The sequence below is a fragment of the Schistocerca serialis genome, chromosome 9 (genome assembly GCF_023864345.2).
Source record: "Schistocerca serialis cubense isolate TAMUIC-IGC-003099 chromosome 9, iqSchSeri2.2, whole genome shotgun sequence".
In the NCBI taxonomy this organism is placed as follows: domain Eukaryota; kingdom Metazoa; phylum Arthropoda; class Insecta; order Orthoptera; family Acrididae; genus Schistocerca; species Schistocerca serialis.
The window spans coordinates 260,901,069-260,928,928 of NC_064646.1; the positions used below are offsets into that span (position 1 = coordinate 260,901,069).

The following is a 27,860-nucleotide window of genomic DNA, read 5'->3' on the forward strand; positions in this document are numbered from 1 at the left end:
TAAAATGCACGGCGTGTACATTCTGTACGTGATATGGGTGGAGCTACTGTTCACGCAGTACTCGCCAGACAGACGAGTGAAACACATGTAAATCACGTACAATGGCTTGGGTACTGGTCGATAGGTTCTCTTCAACTTGATGGCGCACTTCCTCTTCCAATACGACAGTGCGCTGTCTTCTTGGGGCACCACGGTTTCCTCTATCGCTTGTGAATTTTCCACTTTCCCGCAGGAGTTGCTCTGCTCCCCCAAATATGGAACGAGGTAGTCACACGATTTGGAAAGTATGTAGAACTTCTCTTCCAATATAGGGAGCTTCACCTTAAATTAACGACGTATCGGTGCATTCTGATAACGTGTACACAGGCTAATGTCAACTGACGCAACCTCAGGAAGCATGAAAACAAGGCAGATGTAAGCAGAGGACATCAGATGAAATTGCGTCGTCATACCATTCATGAATGTGGGTAGACGTACCATAACAGGCGAATTGCGTAACAACCTAGCGCGCGACTGAGTAGCTTTCGTTTTCTTTGTAACATGAAAACGAACCGCTTTCCGACATGGGTTCCTATGTAAAACTTGATCTACCAAGCCCCCTATACAAGCTCTAGAAATGTGGAGCATGAATTGTGAAATACTATGTACATAGTTAAGGCGAGAACGGCCAATGATCCCTTCAGTGCAGATGCATACAAAGCTCGAACTCTTACGAGAATGGACAAAATTCCGCGAAGATAATGGTCAAGGGCCACTACATCTGCAGATCGTGGATAAGCTGAGAAATTGGGACGGACAGGAGGCGTGCTAGGACTGTTCGTGGAGTTGCGTTGACCCCTGTGTACGGATGGCGCAGTGGTCAGCGCATCTGCCTAATCATCAGGAGACCCAGATTCGAATCTCAATCTGGCACAAGTTCTCAACTTTCCCTTTAATATGCTCACTGGCAGCTAATTTTTTTTAATTCCCTTTTTTTAAAATTAAAACGTTGAGGTTTACCAATGATACTGTAATTCCGTCAGAGACAGCAAGACCTGGAAGAATATTTAAACGGCTAGTATCTTGAAAAGGGGCTATAAGAGGAACATCAATAAAAGTGAAACAAGGGCGCCGGCCGGAGTGGCCGAGCGGTTCTAGGCACTGCAGTCTGGAACCGCGTGACGGCTACAGTCGCAGGTTCGAATCCTGCCTCGGGCATGGATGTGTGTGATGTCCTTTGGTTAGTTAGGTTTAAGTAGTTCTAAGTTCTAGGGGACTGATGACCTCCGAAGTTAAGTCCCATAGTGCTCAGAGCCATTTGATCCATTTTTTGAAACAAGGACAATGGAATGTAGTTCAATTAAATCAGGCGACTTTCAAGGAATTAGTTTAGAAATGAAACACTAAAAGTAGTAGACAAGTTTTGTCATTAACTGATGATGGTCGGAGCTGAGAGGGTATACAATTCAGAGTGGCAGTACAAAAGCACTTCTGAAAAACAGGGTACCGAATAAAAATTTAAATTTTAGGAAGTCCTTTCTGAAGCTTTTGACTGGAATGTAGCCTTGTACAGTAGTGAAAAGTGGTCGAAAAACAATTCAGACAAGAAGAGTATAGGAGATTTTGATATTTGGTGCTACAGGACCCTGCTGCAGTTTAGACAGGTAGATCGGTTAACTAATGAGGAGATACTCAATGTAACTGAAGAAAATATAAATTTGCGGAATTTGACTGAAAAAAGGGCTCGCTTGATTGCACGCATCCTGAGGCCTCAAGGAATCGTGAATTTGGTAACGGCGGGAATTCTTTTATTGGCATATGGGGTAAAAATAGAGTCCTGAGTACAGTAAGTAAGTTGAAGCGGATGTAGGTTGCAGTAGTTATGCAGAGATGAAGAGGCTTGAACAGGATGAAGCTGATGCTGAGAGCTGCATCAAGCCAGTTTTTGGACTGAAAACGAAGACAATAATGCCATTGACTATGTATTAGAGAAATTATACACGCAGGAAATGAGCCCAATTTGCTTACTCTATGGTTCAAGAGTAACAAAGTTAAGAATGTGCTTTCCTTTGTACGAGCAATGGTTACATACATATTAGAAGAGTGGGCGATGACAAAAGCGGATGTAAACAACCTAAGAGAATTTTTCACGAACAATTCTGCAAAATAACTATACTCCTGTGAGAGAAGCAGAGAAGCCTTTCAAGGTCTGTACTGCCAAAAACGAAGGAGGAAAGATAGTCATCAACCTGGAAAATTGTCTGACCGTCAAAGTTCTTGTAGAGGCCCTTGCCTTCTTCCTGACTGTGACCTGCTGTGCCCACGCAGTTATGTAGTGACCCACAGAACAAGTACGAGGATAATCCCAAAAGTAAGGTCTCCTATTTTTTCTATAAGTACATAGACCTGTTTATTTCTACAATAGTTTACATCAGTTTACAGCTTGAACATTTGGCTATTTTTCGACATAATCACCATTTCTGTCGACGCATTTTTGTAGACGTTGTGGCAGTTTTTGTATGCCCATATCATACTAGCTCGCCGCCATGCTGTTCAGAAAGTTATGAACCTCTTCTTTCACCTCGCCGTCGGAGCTGAATCGCTGGGTCCACAATTAACGCTGACAGGTACTGTGAGACTCTGAAAAAACTCAAACGGGCAATTCAGAACCGGAGAAGAGGAATGTTGAGCAAGGGCGTACACACTCTCCATGACAACGCTCGCCCACACATCGCAACAGTTTCAGTGGGACATAATCACCCACCCACCCTATAGTCCTGACTTGGCGCCCAGTGACTATCACCTCTTTCCTAGTTTAAACGAACATTTGGACGGAAAGCGATTCAGCTCCGACGACGAGGTGACAGAAGAGGTTCATAACTTTCTGAACAGCATGGCGGCGAGCTGGTATCACATTGGCGCTAAAAACCGTCACAGCGTCTACAAAAATGCATCGACAGAAATGGTGATTATGTCAAAAAATAGCTGAATGTTCAAGCTGTAAACTGATGTAAACCATTGTAGAAATAAACAGGTCTATGTACTTATAAAAAAATAGGAGACATTACTTTTGGAATTACCCTCGTACTTCGATCTACTTTGCGTCCGTCACACAATCAGAGGACTTTCAGGTTCTGGATGCCAAAAAAGGCTTACATTTACTCTAAAATGACATTAAGGCACTAGTAATTCGTGAACTATGACAGACTTGTAAGAAATGACATTTCCGCCGAGTTACAATTGTCCAAACGTCTACTAGCGAATGCGATATTAAGTGCAAAATCTATGTATGTGAAATCATTATCCAAATTCGTTCCAAGAGACTTCCTTGTGACGGCTAGTGCAAAGTGCGCGGCGGTGCTTTAACCTTGCGCGGTTTAAATTTACACGCGCACCGCGGCCAAGGCGCTGTGCGAGCGGAGCCGCAGTTTTAGCACAAGACCCAGCCGCTGTAGCTGCAGCGGGCAGCGGGCAGCAGCAGCCTCGGCCGAGGGCGCCACTGGGCTACTGCGCTACGCAACACGCCAGCCAGCCTCATCTCCGACGCCGAATCTCCCTTAGGTCGTAGATGACCCGTGACCTCGCTGTACTGAGACCAACTTCTTGGTCAGCTGACGGGTGGTGCTAGTCTTACTGTGGTCTATTGAATAAACATTTTTTCTATAATGGTAAGACTTTTGTAGACTAATGACGAAGTATTGCGCAATATTTAACTGCATCGATGAACTGGAAGAGGAAGTAATATTGCGTTGCACTGATAACGGCGAACAAAATTCGAAAAATTTGCGAAGACCTTTTGGGTATCAAGTCCTAGACATTTAGCCCGAAGCGTAGGAGTGATTTCATTACTGAGCAAATGCGAGTGGTTTCCTGTCTGAGGTAGTTATTGGTGTATAAATATTATTAAAGTAATGAAAACGGCCATAACGCAGAGTTATTCATAAGTACCTGTTGAGTCTCTGAAGACGACTGTGCAAAAACTACACTACTGGCCATTAAAATAGCTACACAAAGAAGAAATGCAGATGATAAACGGGTACTCATTGGACAAATATATTATACTAGAACTGACATGTGATTACATTTTCACGCAATTTGGGTGCATAGATCCTGAGAAATCAGTACCCAGAACAACCACCTCTGGCCGTAATAACGGCCTTGATATGCTTGAGCATTGAGTCAAACAGAGCTTGGATGGCGTGTACAGGTACAGATGCCCACGCAGCTTCAACACGGTACCACAGTTCATCAAGAGTAGTGACTGGCGTATTGTGACGAGCCAGTTGCTCGGCCACCATTGACCAGACGTTTTCAATTGGTGAGAGATCTGGAGAATGTGCTGGCCAGGGCAGCAGTCGAACAGTTGAACATTTTCTGTATCCAGAAAGGCCCATACAAGACCTGCAACACGCGGTCGTGCATTATCCTGCTGAAATGCAGGGTTTCGCAGGGATCGAATGAAGGGTAGAGCCACGGGTCGTAACACATCTGAAATGTAACGTCCACTGTTCAAAGTGCCGTCTATGCGGACAAGAGGTGACCGAGACGTGTAGCCAATGGCACCCCATACCATCGCGCCGTGTGATACGCCAGTATGGCGATGAGGAATACACGCTTCCAATGTGCGTTCACCGCGATGTTGCCAAACACGGATGCGACCATCATGATGCTGGAAACAGAACCTGGATTCATCCGAAAAAATGATGTTTTGCCATTCGTGCACCCAGGTTCGTCGTCGAGTACAACATCGCAAGCGCTCCTGTCTGTGATGCAGCGTCAAAGGTAAGCGCAGCCATGGTCTCCGAGGCGATAGTTCATGCTGCTGCAAACGTCGTCGAACTGTTCGTGCAGATGGTTGTTGTCTTGCAAACGTCCCCATCTGTTGACTCAGGGATCGAGACGTGGCTGCACGATCCGTTACAGCCACAGGGATAAGATGCCTGTCATCTCGACTGCTAGTGATACGAGGCCGTTCGGATCCAGCACGGTATTCCTTATTACCCTCCTGAACCCACCGATTCCATAATCTGCTAACGGTCACTGGATCTCGAGCAACGCGAGCAGCAATGTCGCGATACGATAAACCGCAATCGCGATAGGCTACAATCCGACCTTTATCAAAGTCTGAAACGTGATGGTACGCATTTCTCCTCCTTACACGAGACATCACAACAACGTTTCACCAGGCAACGCCGGTCAACTGCTGTTTGTGTGTGAGAAATCGGTTGGAAACTTTCCTCATGTCAGCACGTTGTAGGTGTAGCCACCTGTGCCAACCTTGTGTGAATGCTCTGAAAAGCTAATCATTTGCATATCACAGCATTTTCTTCCTGTCGGTTAAATTTCGCGTCTGTAGCACGTCATCTTCGTGGTGTAGCAATTTTAATGGCCAGTAGTGTACAAGACATACAGAAAACAGACATAAACATTGAGGTGACAAAACGCATTGGATAGCGATATGCACATATACAGATGGCGGTGTATCGCGCACAAAAGGTGTATTGGCGAAGCTATCATTTGTACTCTGTTGATTCACGTGAAAAGGATTCCGCTGTGATTATGGCAGCACAAAGGGAATTAAGAGACTTTGCACATGGAAATGATAGTTGGAGCTATATTCCGAGATCCACAGTGTCAAGAGTGTGTCGAGGATACCAAATTTCAGGCATTGTGTCTCACCAGGGACAACGCAGTGGCCGGCGGACTTCACGTAACGACCGAGAGCAACAGCGTTTTCGCGAAAGAACCGCAGATTTCAATGTGGGACGTACTCGAACCTATCCGTTAGGGCAGTGCGGTGAAATTTGGCGTTAATGGGCTATGGCAGCAGACTACCAACGCGAGTGCCTTTGCTAACAGCACGACATCGCCTGCAGCTCGTCTCCTGGGATAGTGACCATATCACTTGGACCCTAGAGAATTAGAAAACAGTGCCATCGTCAGATGAGTCCCGATTTCAGTTGGTAAGAGCTGGCGGTAGGGTTTGAGTGTGGCACGGATCCCACGAAGCCGTGGACGCGAGTTGTCAACAGCTGTGTGATGGCTCCAAAGTTGAGTGGACTGTGTTTACATGGAGTGGATTGGGTCCTATATTCCAAATGAATCGATGATTGGCTGTAAATGGTTGTGTCCTGATACCTGGAGACCATTTTCAACCGTTCATGGATCGAAACGACGATGTCACGTCACCGGGACACAATCGTTCGCGATTGGCTTGACGAACATTCCGAAGAATTCGAGTGAGTATTTTTGTCACTCAGATCGCCCGACATGAATCGCATCGAACATTTGCGGGGAATAATCGAGAGGTCAGTTCGTGCAGAAAATTCTGTACCAGTAACACTTGCGTAATTATGGACGCCTATAGAGGCAGCATTGCTTAATATTTATGAGTGGGACCTTCCAACGACTTGCCGAGTCCGTACCACATCGAGTGACTGCACTAGGCCGGTCAAAAGGAGAGTCGACACGATATTAGGAGGTATGGCTCTAAGCACTATTGGACTGAACATCTGAGGTCATCAGTCGCCTAGACTTAGAACTACTTAAACGTAACTAACCTAAGGACATCACACACATCCATGCCCGAGGCAGGATTCGAACCTGCGACCGTAGCAGCTGTGGGGTTCCGGACTGAAGCGCCTAGAATCGCTCGGCCACAGCGTACGGCTATTAGGAGGTATCCTGTGACTTTCATCACCTCAGCGTATCAGTGATTAGGTCATCTCTCCAATTTCAGATTTGTAATATGAGACGTGGTGATGTTGCAGAGCGCACAACTACGAAGCTGGAATGACAGAACAAGTAGACGTAACATCGGCTCGTACTGTCAAGTTTGCTGGTAGGTAACTCAGTGAACAGATTTTGAAAGCAGGCTGCTGTTTTCGCACAGCAGCGACTTCAGTAAATTGCACGCGTTTACAGTTTGGCCCGTTTTTGCCGTGTAATATACGGTGCCCATACTGGGCACCTGTAATGTGAGGTGCTCTTCCACTAATGTGTGTCTGTTTTCTGTATGTATTGTGGATCCCGAACAATCGTCTTCTGAAAACTCTGTATCGTAAAGATATGAGCGCAAATATATGAAATATTAACTGCACTGTTTTGGTTTTTCTGATCGTAGAGCCTCAGTAGCCGAGGAGGAAGCAGCGCTACCAGTAGCAATTGTTACAGAGCGTAGAGTTTAGTGTTTTCTCACGAGCTTCTGTCAGAAAGTGAATAAACTCTATGAATTCGATTATCCTGATTAATATCATCACATCATACGAAACATTTCTGGTCCGTGTCAGCGGAGAGACACTTCCACAATGCACACCATTTCCTTTTTTTTTTTACAAAGTTATTGGGAAATGACACAACCAAGCACCACGTATTCCCAAAATAATCTAACCGTCTGGACGTATTGGTGTCTAGAGAATATTCTCAGTTTATTCACATGATATGACAGGAAATCCATACCACCAACGAACGCGAAGTAAAAAAAAAAAAAAAAAAAAAAAAAAAAAAAAAAAAAATTAAATTTTACAGGAGATGTATATGTCAGCTGCTGTCATCAGTCCACGATCGGCATATGGCTGATGACTAAGACATTGTTGTTCAGATCTTCACCCAGATCTTCTGACCATAATTTGCAGCTCCCAATGTTCATGTAGAACGGTTACAGCGAATGTCTCTAATGAACTAAGTTCAATAGTGGTATTACATTTACCGTCTGGACAGACCACTTGTCATTGCACTCTGTTACTTCTTGAAGATAATACACTACAAGCAGCGACGACAATGGAAATATGCTTTGTTGGCTATTGCCAAAGATCGTGTCAATCTAAAAACGTAGATGACACTGCACAGAAATAATTATACCTGACACCTGGTTGATAAAAATATCTGGCTGCTAATAGTACCCCCAAGGACCAAAGTTATGGTGTTTATTCGCAAATATGGGCAGCAACTAGCTCCGAGGTAACAGTACAGTACGATAACGATTTCACTAATTATGGGATACATCTACAGTCAATGGCTGAACTGGTAGAGCCATATCAGTTATCTTCTTCCGAAGTTAAAATAAGGTGAACATCTTGCCGAAATCCAGTGAAGAGCGGCCTGTTTTGTAGCGGAATCGTTTAGCTGGAGCGAGGGCATTACGAAGGGGCTCAGGGAACTCCAGTGACAGACGCTAAAAAGAGGCGACGCGCATCACGGAGAGGTTACTACTGAAATTTCGAGAGGCTATGTTCCGGAAAGAGTTGGACAACATATTACTTCCTCTGACATTCGTGTCGCGAAATGAACACAACTAAAAAATTCGAAAAATCAGAGCTAATACGGGTGCTTACCGACAATCATTGTTCCCACGTGCCATTCTCGAATGAAAAAGAGAAGGGGGGATCAGTTACTGGTGTCATAAATACCCTCCCCCACACACCGTCAAGTGACACGCGGAATATAGATGAAGATGTAGAATTCTCAGCCCGTAATGTTCGTCGGAGGGGTTTGATTTGCATTACGCTGCTATCTTGTACCACAGTGGCATAAAGTCCGTATTTTCCAAATTTGACAAAATACATTACTGCTCTGAACGATGCCTACGGCACCAACCAACACAAGCTTTCTAAACTCGCGGAAAGCCTTTCCATGTTTAGTGCACAAATTTGTATTGCGTAGAGTCCGAAATCTGGATCCCCACTTATCAAAAAAAAATCGTCTGACGTACAGGAACTTCTACGGACCAGTTATGTTTCTACGCTCCGTTCATTGGCAAATAGTAAATGACCCAACAAGCACTTCGAATTATTTCTTTATTTACTTTCGCAAGCTTCGAACAACATTCTTTTGCCTTCCAAACCTGAAATACCAAACACATTGGTGTGCAAAACCTTAGGACGAAAGTAACTTTCACATGATGTATCAGTGTCAAGTATGTAACTTAAATCATACATAGAAAGATCTTCTGTAGTATAGTTCATAAGGCAAGCGAAAGAAATCCCCAATGAGACGAAGAGAAATGGCATTTTTATTCAAAGACAAGAATTACACTAAAGTCACCGCGGTTCATGATGGTCCCTTGGAAATTACAAACGTTGGGTGTCTAATCACCAAGGACGGTAATGCATATCCTGCTACATGCTCCCATCTACATATACATCTACATGGATACTCTGCCAGGCACACTTAAGTGCCTGGCAGAGGGTTCATCAAACCATTTTCATTCTACTTCGCTACCACTCCACTCTCGAATGGCGTGTGGGAAAAAGGAACACCTAAATCTTTCCGTTCGAGCTCTGAATTCTCTTATTTTATTATGATGATCATTTCTCCCTACTTAAGTGGGTGTCAACAAAATATTTTCGCATTCGGAAGACAAAGTTGGTGATAGAAATTTCGTAAATAGATCTCGCCGCACAGAAAACTGCCTTTGTACGTCAATCCTGCCTGGTAAGGATCCCACAACGCGCAGCAATATTTCAGCAGAGGACGGACAAGTGTAATGTAGGCTGTCTCTTTAGTGGGTTTGTCGCATCTTCTAAGTGTTCTGCCAACAAAGCGCAGTCTTTGTTTCGCCTTCCCCACAATATTATCTGTGTGGTCTTTCCAATTTCAGTTGCTCGTAATTGTAATTCCTAGGTATTTAGTCGAATTGACAGCCCTTAGATTTGTGCGATTTATCGTATACCCAAAATTTATCGTATTTCTTTCAGTACCCATGTGGATGACCTCGCGCTTTTCTTTGTTTAGTGCCAATTGCCACTTTTCGCACCATACAGAAATTCTCTCTGGATCATTTTGTAATTGGAATTAATCATCTGATGATTTTACTACGGTAAATTACAGCGTCGTCTGCAAACAATCTAAGGGGGCTGCTCAGATTATCACCTAGATCAGTTATGTAAATCAGGAACAGCAGAGGGCCTATGACACTACCTTGCGGAACGCCAGATATCACTTCTGTTCTACTCGATGATTTACCGTCTGTCACTACGAACTGTGACTTCTCTGAGAGGAAATCACGAATCCAGTCACACAACTGAGACGATACTCCATATGCACGCAATTTGATTAATAGTCGCTTGTGAGGAACGGTATCAAAAGCCTTCTGGAAATATAGGTATATGGAATCGATCTTAGACCCCTTGTCGACAGCACTCATTACCTCATGGGAATAAAGTGCTGCACAAGAACGACATTTTCTGAATCCGTGTTGGTTATGTATCAATAAGTCATTTCCTTCAAGGTAATTCATAATGTTCGAGTACAGTATGTGCTCCAAAATCCTACTGAAAATTGAGGTCAGTGATATGGGTCTGTAATTCAATGGGTTACTCCTATTCACTTTCTTGAATATTGGTGTGACCTGTGGTACTTTCCAGTCCTTAGGAACAGACCTTTCGTCAAGTGAGGGGTTGTATATGATTGCTAAGAAAGGCGCTATTGTGTCTGCATACTCTGAATAAACCTGATTGGTATACCATCTGGACCGGAAGACTTGCCATTCTTAAGTGACTTGAGTTGTTTCGCAACACCTAAGATATCTACTTTTATGTCACTCATGCTAACAGCTGTTCTGGTTTCGAATTCTGGAATATTTACTTCGTCTTCTTTCGTGAAGGAATTACGGAAAACTGTATTTAGTAACTACGCTTTAGTGGCACCATCGTCTGTAACATTTCCATCGCTATCGCGCAGTGACGGTATTGACTGTTTTTTGCCACTGGTGTGGTTTACATACAACCAGAATCTCTTTGGGTTCACTACCATATTTTGAGACAATGTTTCATTGTGGACAGTATTAAAAGCATCTCGCATTGACGTCCGCACAAAATTTCGAGCTTCCGTGAAACTTAGCCAGTCTTGGGGATTTTGCGTTCTTCTGAATTTGGCATACTTTTTTTCGTTGATTCTGCAACAGTGTTCTGACGTGTTTTGTGTACCATGGTGGATCAGTCCCGTCTTTTATTAACTTATGCGGTATGAATCTATCTATTGCTGTCGATACTGTATCTTTGAATTTGAGCCATATCGGGTGTACACTTATATAATTAGCTTGGAAGGAATGGAGACTCTCTCTTAGGAAGGCATCAAGCGAATTTTTACCTGCTGTTTTAAATAGATATATTTTGCGTTTATTTTTAGTGGTTTTGGTTGATATGGTTTTGAACCTCGCTACAATGACTTTGTGTTCACTAATCCGTGTATCCGTCATGAAGCTCTCTATTCGATCAAAATTATTTGTGGCTAAGAGGTCAAATGTGATTTCGCAACCGCCGGCCGTTGTGGCCGAGCGGTTCTAGGCGCTACAATCTGGAACCGCGCGACCGCTACGGTCGCAGATTCGAATCCTGCCTCGGGCATGGATGTATGTGATGTCCTTAGGTTAGTTAGGTTTAAGTAGTTCTAAGTTCTAGGGGACTGATGACCTCAGAAGTTAAGTTCCATAGTGCTCAGAGCCATTTGAACCAGTTGTTTTCGCAACCATTTACAATTCGTGTGGGCTCATGAACTAATTGTTCAAAGTAATTCTCAGAGAAAGCATTTAGTACAATTTCGGAAGATGTTTTCTGTCTACCACCGGCTTTGTATTTTCGCCAACAAATCGAGGGTAGATTGAAGTCCCCACCAATTATAACTGTATGAGTGGGGCACTTATTTGTAATGAGATTCAAGGTTGGTGAGGAGTCATTGTGGCAGAGTGACCCATTCCTTCACGAGCGCGGGCGACAGCTGATTGATGGTCGTTGGCGCATGTGGACGTCTCCCCAGCGCAGCCACACATGCTCGATGGGATTTAAGCACCGGGTGGGGGAGGACAAGCCAATCCATTCGCTGAATATATTTTCGTGCCAAGACTTCCCCCAGCTGCGCTGTTCGATGCGGACGCGCACTGTCATCCACAAAACCGAAGTCGGGGCCGAATGCGACGCAGGAAAGAGGCACGTGGGAGGGGAGTGGACAAAGCTGGAGGTACTGTTAAATGCTGAGAGGCGGGAGCACTAATGCACCGAATCACATTGTCGAGCATGGTCGTTTTGGTGGTCTGGGTGTTATGGTGTGTGTGTGGGGGGGGCGGGGGGGGGGGGGGGGGAGAGGCACACTGACCTCCGAAGTTCTGAACACGATGCACTCACCGATCAACGTTTTTGGGACACTATACTCCTTCCCCATTTGCGTCTTTTCAGGGATGTATTCGGCCCAGCCTCCATTTTTATGGATGCCAATGCGCGACCGGATCGAACAGCGCAGGTGGTGGAACTCGTGGAACGAAAGGATAGTCAGAAAATGGAGTCGGCTGCCCGCATCCTTGACTTAAAATTTCTTCCAGGACGTGTGGGAGACGTGTGGGACGTATTGGGGAGACACATGTACATGCACCAACGACCAACCAGCAGTTATCAACCGCGCTGTTGGAGAAATGGAACGTCCTACCACAAGGGCCCTTACCAACCTTGGGGGTCAGCGTGGGAGCACGTTGCACAGCACGCATTCCGATCGTGGTGATCACGCACCCTATTAAGAATCACGTCCCGACGTGTCTAATGTCGAGGGGACCATCATGAATAGCAGTGGCTTCAGTGTATTATGGTGTGTCTTTGAATAAAAGTGTCATTGAGTATTCCCTCCAGTTACCTTCCGTACTGTACTGCAGTAGTTCTTTCTATGTATGGTCTAAGTTTCATCGAGCTATGTGACTTGGCAGAGACACATCACGCGATACTTACTTTTGTCTTTAAGTTTTGCTCACCACCGTATTAACACGACATACTCGACAACCTGATAAATGCGGTAGTCAGGTGCGATACATATATTTCATCAATCATACACGGGTAGTGATTTCTTCAGTCCTGGTCTCCAACAGTCACAGTGCGTCACTCAAGATACGCCAGTGTTCATGGCAGTAACAGTGGTCATCATGCCATCTCCCCAGATCATAAGTCCGCTGGGACTGAAAAGGTCTTGAGTATATCTAATTCGTTAAGTGTGCTGTTGACTCTTCGCTATCTAGCAATTCAAAGGCACAAATACGTTCGTCTCATGAACGTAGTCTACTGCGTCATGGACTTTGGTGAATTTTCTCTGGGTATTGATTCATCAAGATATCAAAAAATTCTACATGGCAAACTCAAGTCTTGTCGCATTAATGGCATCACACCTGCGTGGTGGTAATGTGCCTACATAACAAAAAGTAGACGGTATCCTTCACAGACTGTACCTCAGGCATGAAAATAATCTCGGCATGGGGAATGGAGTGATACAAGGCTCAATACTAGGGACGCTCTTGTTTCTAACCTACATAAATGATGTTTCGATTATTTTAAATGACACTTCTTTAACTATGTTTGCTAATGACGAAAGCAAACTAACTACGGGGCAAAAGTCACCCCTAGCAGTCAAAGCTCAGGTGATAGCTAAACAGGCTTACAAGTGATTTACAGCTGCCAATTTAACTCGTAACCTCACAAAGACTCATATAACGCAATTCAAAACAAGCAATAATTTTTTAGTATCAGGAGGTGGACATTAACGGCCATACACTGAATGAGTGCAGCTGGATAATAAGTTAAAACTGACTCTATACATGGATAAACTAATCAAAAGGATCCGTCCTTACAAGCGTTTCCCACTGGGTTGACCTAAAGACAAGAGGTTTTGTTTATTTTGCAGCAGAAGCGAGCAGTAAGAATATTGTGTAACGTAGACAACAATGCATCTTGCAGAGCCTTTTTGAGGGTCTTGGAATTCTTACATTCACTTCTGAATACATTTACTCCCCGAGGGGTTTGTTGCTGACAGTAAAAATCAGTTTCAACTGATCTGTTACATACACAGACACAATAACTTCCATATAGTTATGTCCAGGGTTCAGAATGGGGTTGTGTACTCTGGTGGTAATATATTCAGTAAGCTCCCATTTAACATACAGCACGAAAATGCCAATCCCTAGCAATCTAAAAGGAAATTAAAAACACACCACTTTCAACGAATTAATCGAATATCTAGATACAGGGATTGAGTATTTCTGGTTATTACATGGCAAGTAGCAGTGCTTGTGTAAACCAATATGCCAAGTAATAAAAGCACTATAAATAGGACACAGTACAAATAGACGTTAAATATTTCCTTGAGAAATTGTAATCAAATAAATGTTAAGGTTCTAATAGCAGGGTGTTCCAGAAGGAATGGTCAATATTCAGTGATATGACAGGACGATCATTCGAAGCAAAAAGGTCTACAAAACATGAATTCTAAAAATGCATACCTTCGATTCTTTGAAACAAATTTCTTCTACCATAAGGTCTTTGCTTTCCATGTTCTGGGAGGAGTTAATATGAACCAAAACAAGAATAAAATCGTCTAATAAGCAAGGGCTGCAAAATTCATATCTTAAGAGCTACGACAGCTCCTTCCGTAGAAGAGATCATAGCTGTCAAGGTATGCGTTGTAGGTCCCATATTTATTAGACTGCCATTTCTCTGAATATTGACCATTCCTCCTGGAACATGCCGTATAATAAAACTGAGAAGCCACCAGATTTTCTTAGTGGAGACTTACTTGCTAATGTAATCGATTAAATTTAGATGGAATGAGCGTGCATAGCATTAAGCAGTATAGTGATACTTCATTGGTAACACAGCTTAACCGGATATGTTATCTTTAATACCGAGCGAAGAGCCACAGTAGCTAGCACACTGGATTCGCATTCTGGAGAACGACGGTTCAATCCCGCGTCCGGCCATCTTGATTTAGGTTTTCCGTAATTTCCCTAAATCACTCCAGGCAAATTCCCGGATGGTTTCTTTGAAAGGGCACGGCCGACTTCCTTCCCCGTCCTTCCCTAATCCGATGAGACCGATGACCTCGCTGTCTGGTCTCCTTCCACAAACAACCCAACCCCTCTCTTATTATAATGTAGATCTTGACTTGGTCTACGCAACGTGATGTAAGAATGAATGAATGAATTAATCTATAAAAATCAGTTCGTGGACCTCACCACAAATGCAACGACGCACAATGCACTCTTGCTTATTTCCAACTGCAGTGCATCCAACCTCACCCGTTAACTTAAAGCGAGCAGCTTATAACGTGTGGAATGAAGAATGAGAAGAAGATGGCAGTAAGACCGCCAGTACTATAATCTTTTAGTTTACGCCCTCTTCCGTAAGATCATGGTTGATATTATGAATATATGGTAGACGGCACCGAACGTCCACCTCAAGGATGCACTTTCGTCACGGAAGTTCCTCCGGTTCTCCACACTTGTTCGCGTGACTGAAAATCAGCAAGTGACAACACCAATATCAGTTTACAGAGAACCATCACGGACTGTTTAAAAAAATTCTTGCTAGTGTACGAGCAATTCATAAACTTCATTAGACAACGCGAATGGTGAGAAACGTCGTTCATTTTCCGTGACTCGATCAAACGATCTCTTGTTATGCATGACTGCCTCAGCTACTTTCTGGTCAAGATTAAACTCGTAAGAAACAAGAAAAAATAAGGATCAAAGTCATGTTATCATACAACTGATCCTTTTACATTTGCTTCTGTTCTGTCATTCCCAATCTCTGACTATTTGACAAAGAGAAAACCAAAGAGATAGAAGCAACAACGGTGGAAAATCTGTAACAACAAAGTATATTACAACAAGGCGGAGAATACCACGTGCATCTCTTTATAATTCTGTTCTCGGTGCTGTCATTCCTTGTACCATTAAAAAATCTTGGAGTTTTTGTTCTTGAGATCTGACTCAAACATTTAGAGATCTCTCAGAATTCAATTATTTGCATCGCCACCATAGCTGCCTCAAAGCCGTATATTTGCAACAGGTGGTGGAATCAGTCTGATATTCTGCAGCGTGCGCCTTTCCCCGTAAATGACAGCTGCTGAAAGCTGCTGTTAGCGAGTTCACGATGAGTGTTGGCATAAAAACCGCGCTGTTATCCTTTTTCTGGGGCGAGGGTTCCCTTTCTTTGGCCGCTCTGGCATGCCTTTCTCCTCCCACGTGGATGAATCACGGGCACTTCGATTAAGCCGACCTGTTTCCCCGTAGCTGCACCGTGCCAACTCCAAAATAAAGGGCCCCCTCAAGCGGCGGATAACATAGGCCTTGTTCCTGGGTGTGCGTTATGACTTGAGGTTGCGAACGTGGCTATCAGACACCATTTGTGCGTATGTGTACATTTTTGCGATCAATCATCCTCTAATTCACACACACACACACACACACACACACACACACACACACACACACAGAGAGAGAGAGAGAGAGAGAGAGAGAGAGAGAGAGAGAGAGAGAGCGCCAGAAAGACTCGCACACACATTTCAAAAAGTCCAGTTAGAAGCTACCAAACGAATAAAACAGTCAACCACCAATACTATGTGGACCTTCCGTAATTTCCCGTTCTTGGTAGCACTTACTATAATAAAGCTTCGAAAGAAAATTATCGGCCACACTACTTACTGCTAGTGATCAAATTAATAAGAATTAATCTATAATCTACAACTGACTGTGTTCTTGTTGTGGTCTTCTGTCAAGAGATTGGTTTGATGCAGCTCTCCATGCCACCCTATCCTGTGCAGGCCCCTTCATCTTCGAGTAACTACGGCACCTACATCCTTCTGAATCTGCTTAGCTCTTCTCCCCAGTTCTGTACGTTACCTCCTCATCAGTTACGCGATCTACCCATCTGATGTTCAGCATTCTTCTGTAGCACCACATTTCGAAAGCTTCTATTCTCTTCTTGTCTAAACTATTTATCGTCCATGTTTCACTTCCATACATGGTTACATTCCATACATATACTTTCAGAAAAGACTTCCTGACACTTAAATCTATACTCGATGTTAAAAAATTTCTGTTCTTCAGAAACGCTTTCCTTGCCATTGCCAGTCTACATTTTATATCCTCTCTACTTCTACCATCATCAGTTATCTTGTTACCCAAACAGCAAAATTCGCCAACTACTTTAACTGTCTCGTTTCCTAATCTAAGGCCGGCCGGTGTGGCCGAGCGGTTCTAGGCGCTTCAGTCAGGAACCGCGCGACCGCTATGGTCGCAGGTTCGAATCCTGCCTCGGGCATGGATGCGTGTGATGTCCTTAGGTTAGTTAGGTTCAAGTAGTTCTAAGTTCTAGGGGACTGATGACTTGAGATGTTAAGTCCCATAGTGCTCAGAGCCATTTGAACCATTTGAACCATCCTAATCTCTCAGCATCACTTGATTTAATTCGGCTACATTCCATTATCCTCGTTTTGCTTTTGCTGGTGTTCATCTTATATCCTTCTTTCAAGACACTGTCCATTCCGTTCAGCTGCCCTTCCAGGTCCTTTGCTGTCTCTGACGGAATTACAATGTCATCGGCAAACCTCAAAGTTTCTATTTCTTCTCCATGGATTTTAATTGCCACTCCAAATTTTTCTTTGACTAATGTGCCGATATGATTTAATTCAGGATGAACTAGACATTCCCGAAAAGACTATGAAGTTACTGTTACTTTCCGCTGTAATTATGTACTCTAGCGAGATCCAGAACACCGCTTCTATTAATGCCTAGCACAGAAGAAAGTCTGAGGTAAATCATGAAGCTATAAAGGGCATTGAATCAGTGAAGTTCGTTACCGAATTTGAAGATAAATGTGGTTAGGGTTTAACGACCCTTGGATGGAACACTTATCGGTGTTGGACAAACATGGGGAACGTAAATGGTTGTGTCTTCTGCAGAGTAACCATTCCGGAATCGACTTTAAGCGATGTGGGGAAACTGCAGAAAATACATAGCTGGATGCTTGGACATGGATTTGAACCTTGACCACACCGATCGCGAGTCCAATGCCTAGACTGCGTCGGTCGGTCGTCAGAATCGAGTACAGAAAATAGTACCTTATCCCGTTACCTCTGGTTCTCTACTAGGGACCGTTCCTGTTCAAGGCGGTTTCACACCCTGTCGGATATTGCCTGGAGGCGTAGACAATCAGTTGACCTTACTTCACAGCCGAGCCGCTGTGTGATTAGAAACTATACATTTAATGTACATTCACGATCGCTCTATATTTCAGCAAAACAATAGCAACGCTTCTGAGTGAGTAATATGTAATTTTGTTTTTACTACAAATCTAGAGAAATTTCAAATAATGGTCGTCTAATGTGAACTGTGTAAAAGATTTGTGGGAAATTCTAGGCGGTTTTTTTCTCCCCAAGATGAAGCGCCTACAGGAGCGCCTACAGACGCCAGTTTCTTAGCAGGCATGAGTCAGTACCTTATCAGAAATAAGCCTAATTAGCTATTGCATTATGTCTGCGTTGAGTTCATTAGATACGGAGAAGGAACTCAGGCGTTCATCTTGTTGCGTTTCCTTAGATCTGGGAGCGGCTCAGAAGCAGAGACTTAGATCGCAGACCTGCACATTCGTATGCTATACTGCAAACAAAAGGCAAATCAGAGAGTACTCCTCAAAACAGTGCTGGAGATTTGTGTCATTGTTGTGAATTTGGAAGTATGATAAGTTCATATTTTTAATATAGACTTATTTTTGTTAGCCCAGATGAAAATAAATAATTTAATTTCTTATACTAGCTTGGTTACGTATCATCAAATTCATGTCACAACAGGAAGCATCCCGATTGTTAGACTTAAGTGCCTTTAGTTAAACGAAATATTAAAGCAATGATTATTCCTTGTTCGCATGGTTACGACGCATTTGCCAGGCAACTTCATTATCGTCTTACGGTGTGTCAATTTTTTAAAATAAAAAAAGAAGATATCAGAACTTAATGAAAATCAGTCCCATGTCAACCAGAGTAGCAATATTACATCATCAATATTTCAAGAAGTCACCAAATACTACGATATATTACGATAAGTGGCGATAAGTTATTCTATATTCACAGCACTGAATCAAATAAATTTTGAAAGTGTTTGGCAGCGATGACATATTAGATAACTTCTGTGTCAGTCTCAGTGTCACCTCTGGGCTCCTACTGAATCAGTATTACTGTTGAGTGGCTTATGACGAAACTTGCTATATCGTCAGTGGCCGATATGTAGGGAACTGGTATTTGTCTTGCAATAAAAATCTGGACTTTTCTGCAATATGAGACAAATATTATCTTCCTGGGGTAGAAATCTATAGCTGTGTTGAAGTAAAGGATCCACTTAGATTACGTATCGCTCACTGTACGCGTCGAGGGATTCGACAAGCTGTCATCATCCACGATATTTATTGGCGTCTTGGACCATCACACACGTTTGAAGCCAGGCAGAGCACTCTGGGAGACAACATTCACCTTCAGCTCCTTTTTAACTGTAGTTAAAATTGCAATTGACGCATTAAAAAGCAGTGTGATGCCAAGAGGTACTTCTGGGCCTATACTGACGAACCCATTACATCTAGAGTTGGCACCCGAGACCACCTGCGCCAGGGCCAATGTAAATACGAAAGTGTATTTGGCAGACTTGGTACGTTCGACGGTACATTGATCTTTGGTTTTCTCATGGAAAGGAAGGTTAGACCTTCATTATTTCTCTGTTACTAGTATTGTAGCACGCAACGGCTAGAGCTTAAGGACCGGTCGACGTTGATTTCATTAAGAGACGACTCACAAGGCCAAGAAAAGATCGGCAGTGGCCTTATTTACGGTAGCATACTGGCTCCATTCTTGCGCTACGAGTCTTGCACATAATTTCCGTCAGCGACAACGTAATTTTACGGCATGTGAGACGCCGACAACAGGTTACATCGTCGAAAATTGGACGGAGCAAAACTGTAATAATGTATATGTACTTCCTGTAAATACACCACTGTTCCAGGACTCAGTAAGATATCACAGATATCAACATGTGTACAAATACACTGATGAAAAGAATCGCTACGCCAAAAAATATTTAACGAAGAGAAATGAAACTTCGGGAATACAGTCGTCTATATAACATAATTTGACTGATTAACATTGCAAGATCACAGGTTAATGTCATTGCAAGCGTGAAATGCTGGTACATTAACAACCAGAATGTTGAATGCAAGCAAGCAAACGTGGATCATTGTGTTGTACAGGTGCCGGATGTCAGTTTGTGGTTTGGAGTTCCGTACCTGTTGTACTTGGTCGGTCAACGCTGTTTATCGATCACGCTGGAATTGTCGTCTGTCGATGTCCCTTATGTGCTGGGCTAGAGAAAGATCTGATGATCGAGCAGGCCAAGGCAACATGTCGACACTCTCTAGAGCAGATTGGGTTACAACAGCGGTGTGTGGGCGAGTATTATCCTGTTGGAAAATACCCCGCGAAATGCTATTCATAAATAGCAGCACAGCAGGTCGAATCACCAGACTGACGTACAGTTTTGCAGTCAGGGTGCGTGGATAACCGTGAGAGTGCTCCTGCTGTGATAGAAGTCTCACCCCAGACCATAACTCCAGGTATAGGTCCACAGTGTCTAGCAGACAGCCCAAAACTGTCCCCCCACCTTTTAACCAACACACGGCCATCATTGGCACCGAGCCAGAACCAGCTTTCATCAGAAAACAGAACATTGAGCTCTCGCTTGATACGAGTGAAGTCGTAAATGGTGATGGTTTGGGGTCAATGGAATGCACGCTACAGGGTGTCTGTCTCGGAACTATCGTTGAAGTAACCGATTTCTAACATTTCTCTGTGTCACTGTGGTAACAACTGCTGCTCAGACTGCTGCTGCAGACGCAATACGGTGCAACAGAGTTACAATCCGAACACGGTGGTCTTTGGTCTTCTCTCTCGGAGACCGGTCTTTTTGCGACATTACAATCTCGTGACCACCGCTGCCAGCAGACCCGTACATTGCCTACATTCCTGCCAAGTCTTTCTGCAATATCGCAGAAGGAACATCCAGCCTCTCGTAGCCCTATTACGAGACCTCGTTCAAATTCAGTGAGGAGATGGTAATGGCGTCTTTGTCGCCTTAAAGGCCTTCTTGACTAACACCAGCTCACGACGATAACAGGTTGTATTTAAAGCAAAACTGATTTGTATCCTCATAGTGGTGCTACTAGGTCCATTTGTATACGATTGGCGGTAAATTTGAATAGACATCATCTGTTAGATGTAGAAACACGTCTACCAACTTTCTTTTATATTGCTCAACTCCTTCTTGATGTTGCGATCTTTTTCGGTTAGTATATTATGTCTAGACGCTTTCATCAGCTTTCGTTTCTTTGAAACTGAATGACTAATCAATCAAAAAGAAATTTTCCGTCACAGATGCTAACGATATCCCTTAATACGGAAAAAAACCAGCATCCATTGCCTCTCCTGGTAATTCTGTTAGGTTACTAGTGGCATCAAAGCTGTACCTTAGACCAGAACTAAGTAAGTGCAGCTACATTTTTCCTCAGAAAATTCGCTGCATGACTGATGGAATTACCACACAGCGAAACTTCCTTGCTAGTAAGTGGCGTAAGTGATATACGAACCATTATTTTTCTTTGAGTGGCCCTTGCTTTATTTGCGAATTGTGACATGGCAATCTTTTCTCTTAGTGGTTTGCGTCTAACAGGAAATATAAGGTTATGAAACAATAAACATGTAGTGGGTACATGTATTTCTCAGAGAAAAGTAACGGTAAGGACATTACACGGGACTGCTGCGTGCTACTGGTCACAGTATTATTGAAGAGCGCATTTTGGTCACATGGTTTCCTTCGTAAATCACTTTCTCATATGTCAGCCAATGTAAGCATAGCACTCCGTTCTATATGTAGAGAACTTTGCCGAGAAGACTGTTTTTCTTCAGTAGACAGTGAAATAAATAAATGTAGACATATCTACCCGACCCAAAGCAGTTTCACAGCGCTTGAACTTAGCCCGTGTTTAATAAAGGCTGACAACTCAGTTACGATTTCTAACAGATCTCTGTCCCAGATGAAAGAATCATTTTGATCGACGGACCGAAAATCAATGCATGGTGTATGGAACAAAATACTTAACCGTCTATTATGAGTGAAGTTTATTCTTTCTGGTCTGATCTATGTTTGCATCAAGAAGAAAAGGACCTGTATACCTCTCCATGCACATTAGGTAATCTAAACCTGAAATTTAGTAAGTACATTTTTGTAAGGCAACAGCTTCCTCTATTTTGAATTCCGAATTGTTCGCGAGCTATCTATCATTATCTCGTAAGTTGCGTAAAGATAGTCGTTCTTCGAGCACGTAGGACAGTTTCGGTTAGCCATTCATCTTTGCAATGGACCGACGCACACAAATAATCTTCTATGATAAATTGCGCAAACCTTCTGAAACTAACGTCCTTTCTGCGTACTTTATCATTGGACCGAAGAATGTTGAATACTGTTTCCAACATCTGAGCATATACAACCATTACATCCCACACTTAACTCATTATTTAATAGGTTAGTATTTTAGTGAACTGCAACTTCTTCATATTTCTCTGTATTTTGTGGCAGACAGTAGAGTTTTTCTATGACCAATGGTGCTTTCTCACGGCTTTGTAACCTGTTACTCATAAGTTTGAAGCCTAAACTGTCGTTACGGAAATAAATTGTCAAAGTGACAGGGTAAATGGTAGCTCCACGAACAACAGAGCAGTATGGCAACATCGCAGAATTTTAATGGGCAAATAATTAACGGATGTATATTAAGTTATCACCCTTTACGTAAATATGCGTTTTACACTGCCTTTCCCACCAGTTATGGAAAAGAAATCCGTAAGCAATAAATGAGAGAAAGAAACATTATGGTTTAACGTCCTGCGGACGACAAGGTCATTACGGACAGAGAACAAGGTCGAATAGGGGTAGGATGAGGAAGGAAATCGGCCGTGGCTTTAATGGGAACCATCCCAGCGTTTCCCTTAAGGGGATATTGTACGTGAAATTAGAAGATACTTTACTTTTTCTGTTTCCTATTCCTTAATGTACTTTAGACTCTGTTGAACATTTTGGTGAATCATACATTACAAACAGACTAATTTAAGACCTTCGAATAGTATTTTTAAATTTGACATGCGACAGATAATTTTCGGCACCTTGTATATACTGCCAGATTCGAACAGTCATATCTTCGGAACCATCTACAAGGCTGAGAACTGTCTTGTTTGCATGACACCGCCACACCTCAGAAGTAGGCATTACAAATAAACAAATCATTCTTTGTTTCTGGCACTAGTTTGCATGAAAATAGTGTGCTAGCCAGAGACCTCTGTCATGTATTTGAATTTCTTGCTCTTTTATGCGTATATAAAGCGGCTAAGCGTAAAAGTGTGTTTAAGAAACGGAAATCTGTCGGTAACAGATACGTTAAATAAGAATTTGCGTCTAAATTTGTAGAAAACATATGTGCATTCAGAGACGGAAATGGAAATAAGCAGAGTAATAGTGCTTGGTGAAAGTAAAGGGGAGCTGAATTTTCTGGTAACTTTTGGCAGTAATGGTGGCAATCAAACTTGTGTTCAACGATATGGTAAATCCAGAGTTACTAAAGAAATGTTTGTATGGGAAGATCCAGAACGTGAATGAATCCTTCAATAATGTTGTGTGGCGCCGTGGGCCTAAAACTGTTTTTGCTGGCCTCATGACTCAAAAATTAGCGGTGTCTGATGCTGTAATAACTTTTGACAGTAGGAAATATAAAAGACGGTTCTGGAGAAGGTAGGAGAGAGATTACGGCAGACCACAGCAAGAGTCAGTGAGAACTGGACATTCTTTCTGTAAACCAAGCGGAGACTGCTGCTCAGTAAATAACAAAACAAGCAAGAAAGAAGAAAGCAGTAACTGATCCATTGTGACACTGATAATGGGCCATGGTAAGTGTAGTGCATGAAGGAGTCAGAACTACAAGTCTGTATAAACGTTCGTAATTGAAAAAATCCTAAGCTCAGTATCTCGGGACGACATTTTTTGCTATAAATGACCAGTTATCTCAAGAAACTACTTAATACTGATTCATGAAATGGCTAGAATACGATTCAACACACATGGAACTAGAAAAATAAAAGGAGCCTATGTTCTTCAGTTTTCTGTTAATTTAGTTACAAAATTTTGGCAGAAATATTTAGAGTTTGCGAAAAATATCGTAACACGCCTCATGATAAAATTTTTACAATAATTATAATTCAGTATATCTACAAAAGCACATTCATTAATTAGGAAAAATTGACAGTTGGTCTCTTGAAAACTTGCCAAGATAATGAGTCACAAAAATTTAACATTGGCAGCATAGGGCATACAGTGTCTCCTTACGTGTTTCCGCCATGTACAACCTAAAAGTGGATGTCCGCACGGGGATTTGAACCGACGTTCTCACTAGTGCGATTCCATATTTTTATCGCTGTACCATGTCGCTATGTAAATCCGTAAGTAAATTTCACTCTCGATATTCTTTTAGCTGACAAACTATGTCGGTTTCCGAATCATCTGGATGATCGCCAGTAAATGCTGATTGACCATCCGTAAGTCTTTAAAGACGCTGATCAACTGTCCACGCATTTAGAACTATATTCAGAATTTTTTTGATTCGCATCAGTGCACTGCCAAACGATCAGCTGTTGTTGAAAGTCGGAAAGAGAGAACTATGCAAGGAAGTTTCACCTTCAGACCTCTGATGCCTGCCAGATCTTCACACAGTACTACAAGGTTATCGCTGCATGGGCGTTTGGCACTCTGTCATGGCCTACGAACTAACACCAAAAAACACTAGTTTTCTTTAGCTGACGGCTCTCAGGTCCGCTACTGAATGATATATGTACATGTACTTGAAACACACTATGAACAATGCAGAACTACAAAGAATGTTAACGTCTTTGTAAACGGCTATAAGCAAAATATACAGGTCTGAGGACAACCAGGCTGATATCAAGAATTCTGATATAAAAAATGGTTGAACTTACAAAAGTAATTCATCAGTTTTCTTTGTTTCTGGCAACCATTTAACATCGATGTAATTTTTTCTAGTAGATAAACCAGCATATGAATCAGTGGCTCAAGCAGCAGCGAAAGGTTTTCTTTACTAGGTTACAGCGGAATATAACTGCGGAAATTACGTTTCTTTCCTTAAAAAATCTTCAAGCACCATTAGTGAAGCAGGTTATAGTTGGTCTCTACAATTTGAACCTGACTGCACTTCCATAACAATGCGTAGAACAAATATAATTATCCGATACCTTAAACGATTCGTGTCTTTATATCTCGCGACGATGACAAACATGGCTAAATATTTAATTTGCTGTGCTTACTAAGCTGAAGGTTGTCAGATGCTTCTCCGGTCATGTTTATCAACTACTTATATTGTTAAAGCCCATAATAATGCTCTTACTGATATGTTTGCATGTTTCTTTCATTTGACTTCTCAAGGATATAAACCAAGCGAAACACTCACGATATACGGCGACTAGCTACAGAAATTTACCTTTAAACATTGGAATCTGAATGTGACGACGACGAAAGTGTTGCTATAGACGTATTTCCGTAATCGGTCTCGTAAATAATTACTTTATATGTTTTTATTTATCAAATTTATTCTGCACTCCACGTTTTGGTATTGACGCATCGTCTAGAGCTTTACAACACAAATATTCGCGACTGTAGACTGAAAACTAATCCTAGTTAACTTCACTATCAAATTCAGGTGTTTATAATAACCGGGCAGACAACACCACCTCAGTACAGAAAACAGTGTAAAATAAGTTGGGGTTCATTTTAAAAAATATGCAAATCTGGGTTTAACCTCCCGTTGACGACAAGGTCATTAGACGCCTTGATTGGCTTCAAGTATAAATAATAATCTATTGAACTGCGAGCAGAGACGCGGAAACGCACCGGACGGTTTGCGTAAGCCTGCATAGCGTAGTTTAGACTGAATTTAGTACACTGTTCGTGGCAAACAAAAATTTATGACGTCAGTCGTGGTCACATATAAAGCAAATCACGTAAAACATAACATGCGTCATCAGTTCAAGATAGCGAAACGAAATTTTTGATAGATAACAGCAAAAGTTAACTTTCATTCAGCGAGACAGAGGAAGCTATTGCAGTCCTTTTTGCTGGAGCAACGCTTTTTATTTTACGTCGTTCAGTGTTCGGAAAAACACAAGTGCAGTGATGTGGACGACATGTCATTGTTCACAGAGAAATTTTACGCAAGAAAATTCTGGAACTGGGCAAAATATATTGTTTGCTAGCACAATGCCATTGCTGTTCAGTTTCCTTGTTTACATCGTCTAATAGCGAGGTTGTTATGGCTTGGACTTCTGTACGACTCTATTGTTTACATGTGCTATCTAACGGTGTTAAGTAGAGCACTGCGTCCTTCATGGTCGTAAAAACCTTTTTAGGTCTAAAAGTCTCAAAAAAGTTAGGAGTGCTAATAAAATACTTGCCTCCTTCTATACTATCATTTGCCAAAAACCTGCTTCAGACTCCTTGAAATAAATTGTGCAATATTAGGTATCTCATAAGTTTTGATAAAGTTCTGTTCATGAAGCATTCAGAGCATTACGTCAGTCTTAATATTCCTTAGGGGCGATCTGAATTTACTAAAGACTTTAAACACGTACATTGATGTACTACAATACTACCCTCACTGTCCCACTTTCGTAGTATTTCTTCCACACCACCAACTTCATGATGCTAATCACACGCTGCAGTGAAATTTTCTGGAGAAACGACCATAGTGGTTGTGGTGTTTTGGTTGTTCGTCTGTTAGTAAACTGTTTACATATTAAACCTAATGTTTTACACGATTACGGGAAAGTGTTGCTCGCATTTCCACGTGGGCACTGCAACTATAGCGCGTTTGTTGCGGGACGGGTGCACTGGAAACAACGAGAGCGTCTGCGGAGCGGCCGCAGGTTGCCGCGGCGTCGCTCGGCTTTGAGTGCCCCGGGCTTTCCAGAGGATCCGGCGCTGCCACCTTTGCGGTGCCGAAGTTCTCCCGGCCCGGAGTGCACACGCTCGCACGCACGCAGGCAGACACACGCACAGGGGCTTACTGGGTGTTGCGGGCTGCGTAGAGCGGTGTGCGGTGTGCGGTCGGTTGTCGGCGGTCGCTGTGGCTGGTCCCGGACACACGGTCAGAAGTCGCCCATGCCACTAGCGGCCGCCGGCGCCGCGCCGCCCCGCGCTTCGCACTTTGCTTTATTTCGAGCACTCAGCTAAATTTACCGCTACCGGGCGCGGGCGCAGGCCCGGCTGGACCCGGCGAGAGGGCGCGCAGCGCGCCGCCCGCTGGCTTCCAGGCCTGCCAACCACGCGGACAGCGTTGGCGGCCCTGTGGCGGTAACACGAACTTCTTCACTGACCGCTACGGTCGCAGGTTCGAATCCTGCCTCGGGCATGGATGTGTGTGATGTCCTTGGGTTGGTTAGGTTTAAGTAGTTCTAAGTTCTAGGGGACTGATGACCTCAGAAGTTAAGTCCCATAGTGCTCAGAGCCATTTTTTTGTAATCATTTCAAAGGTTAAACACAATACAGGGAGACGGCTGCAAAATTTTGCCGACTCCAACACACCATCACGTTGCTGCTTGCAGGGACAGCCCAGGATGCAACAACAAGCAATCAACGAAGAGATGTCACAACAGGTGAGCTTTCATGACAGGTTCACTGATTACTCAACTCCAGTATGTAGGTACGGTGGGCGATGAACTTGGCAGTCATCGCAGCTAGTGCAACAGAACTCCGACCGCGTGTGCACGCCGCCAGCGGCCCCGGCCTGATGACACGCCGCAGAGACTTTCTCGCTGCTCTGCCGCAACTGACCAACTGCGACGCACGTCATGACATGGAATAATAACTGCCACACAACTTACAGCAGTGCCGGCCAGTGTGGCCGAGCGGTTCTAGGCGCTTCAGTCTGGAACCGCGCGACCGCTACGGTCGCAGGTTCAAATCCTGCCTCGGGCATGGATGTGTG

At 43.2% G+C, this 27,860-nt stretch overlaps 1 protein-coding gene across 6 annotated transcripts in view; it reads right to left on the bottom strand.

Annotated features, from left to right (window-relative positions):
* LOC126419247 (PDZ and LIM domain protein 3) overlaps positions 1-27,077 on the bottom strand; it is a 445,696-nt gene extending 418,619 nt beyond the window's left edge. For all 6 annotated transcript variants that reach the window (XM_050086403.1, XM_050086402.1, XM_050086401.1 and 3 more), the window contains exon 1: positions 26,941-27,077. The gene's annotated coding sequence lies outside the window, so the exon portion shown is untranslated. The remainder of the gene's footprint in view (positions 1-26,940) is intronic.
* Between the last annotated feature and the right edge of the window lie 783 nt (positions 27,078-27,860).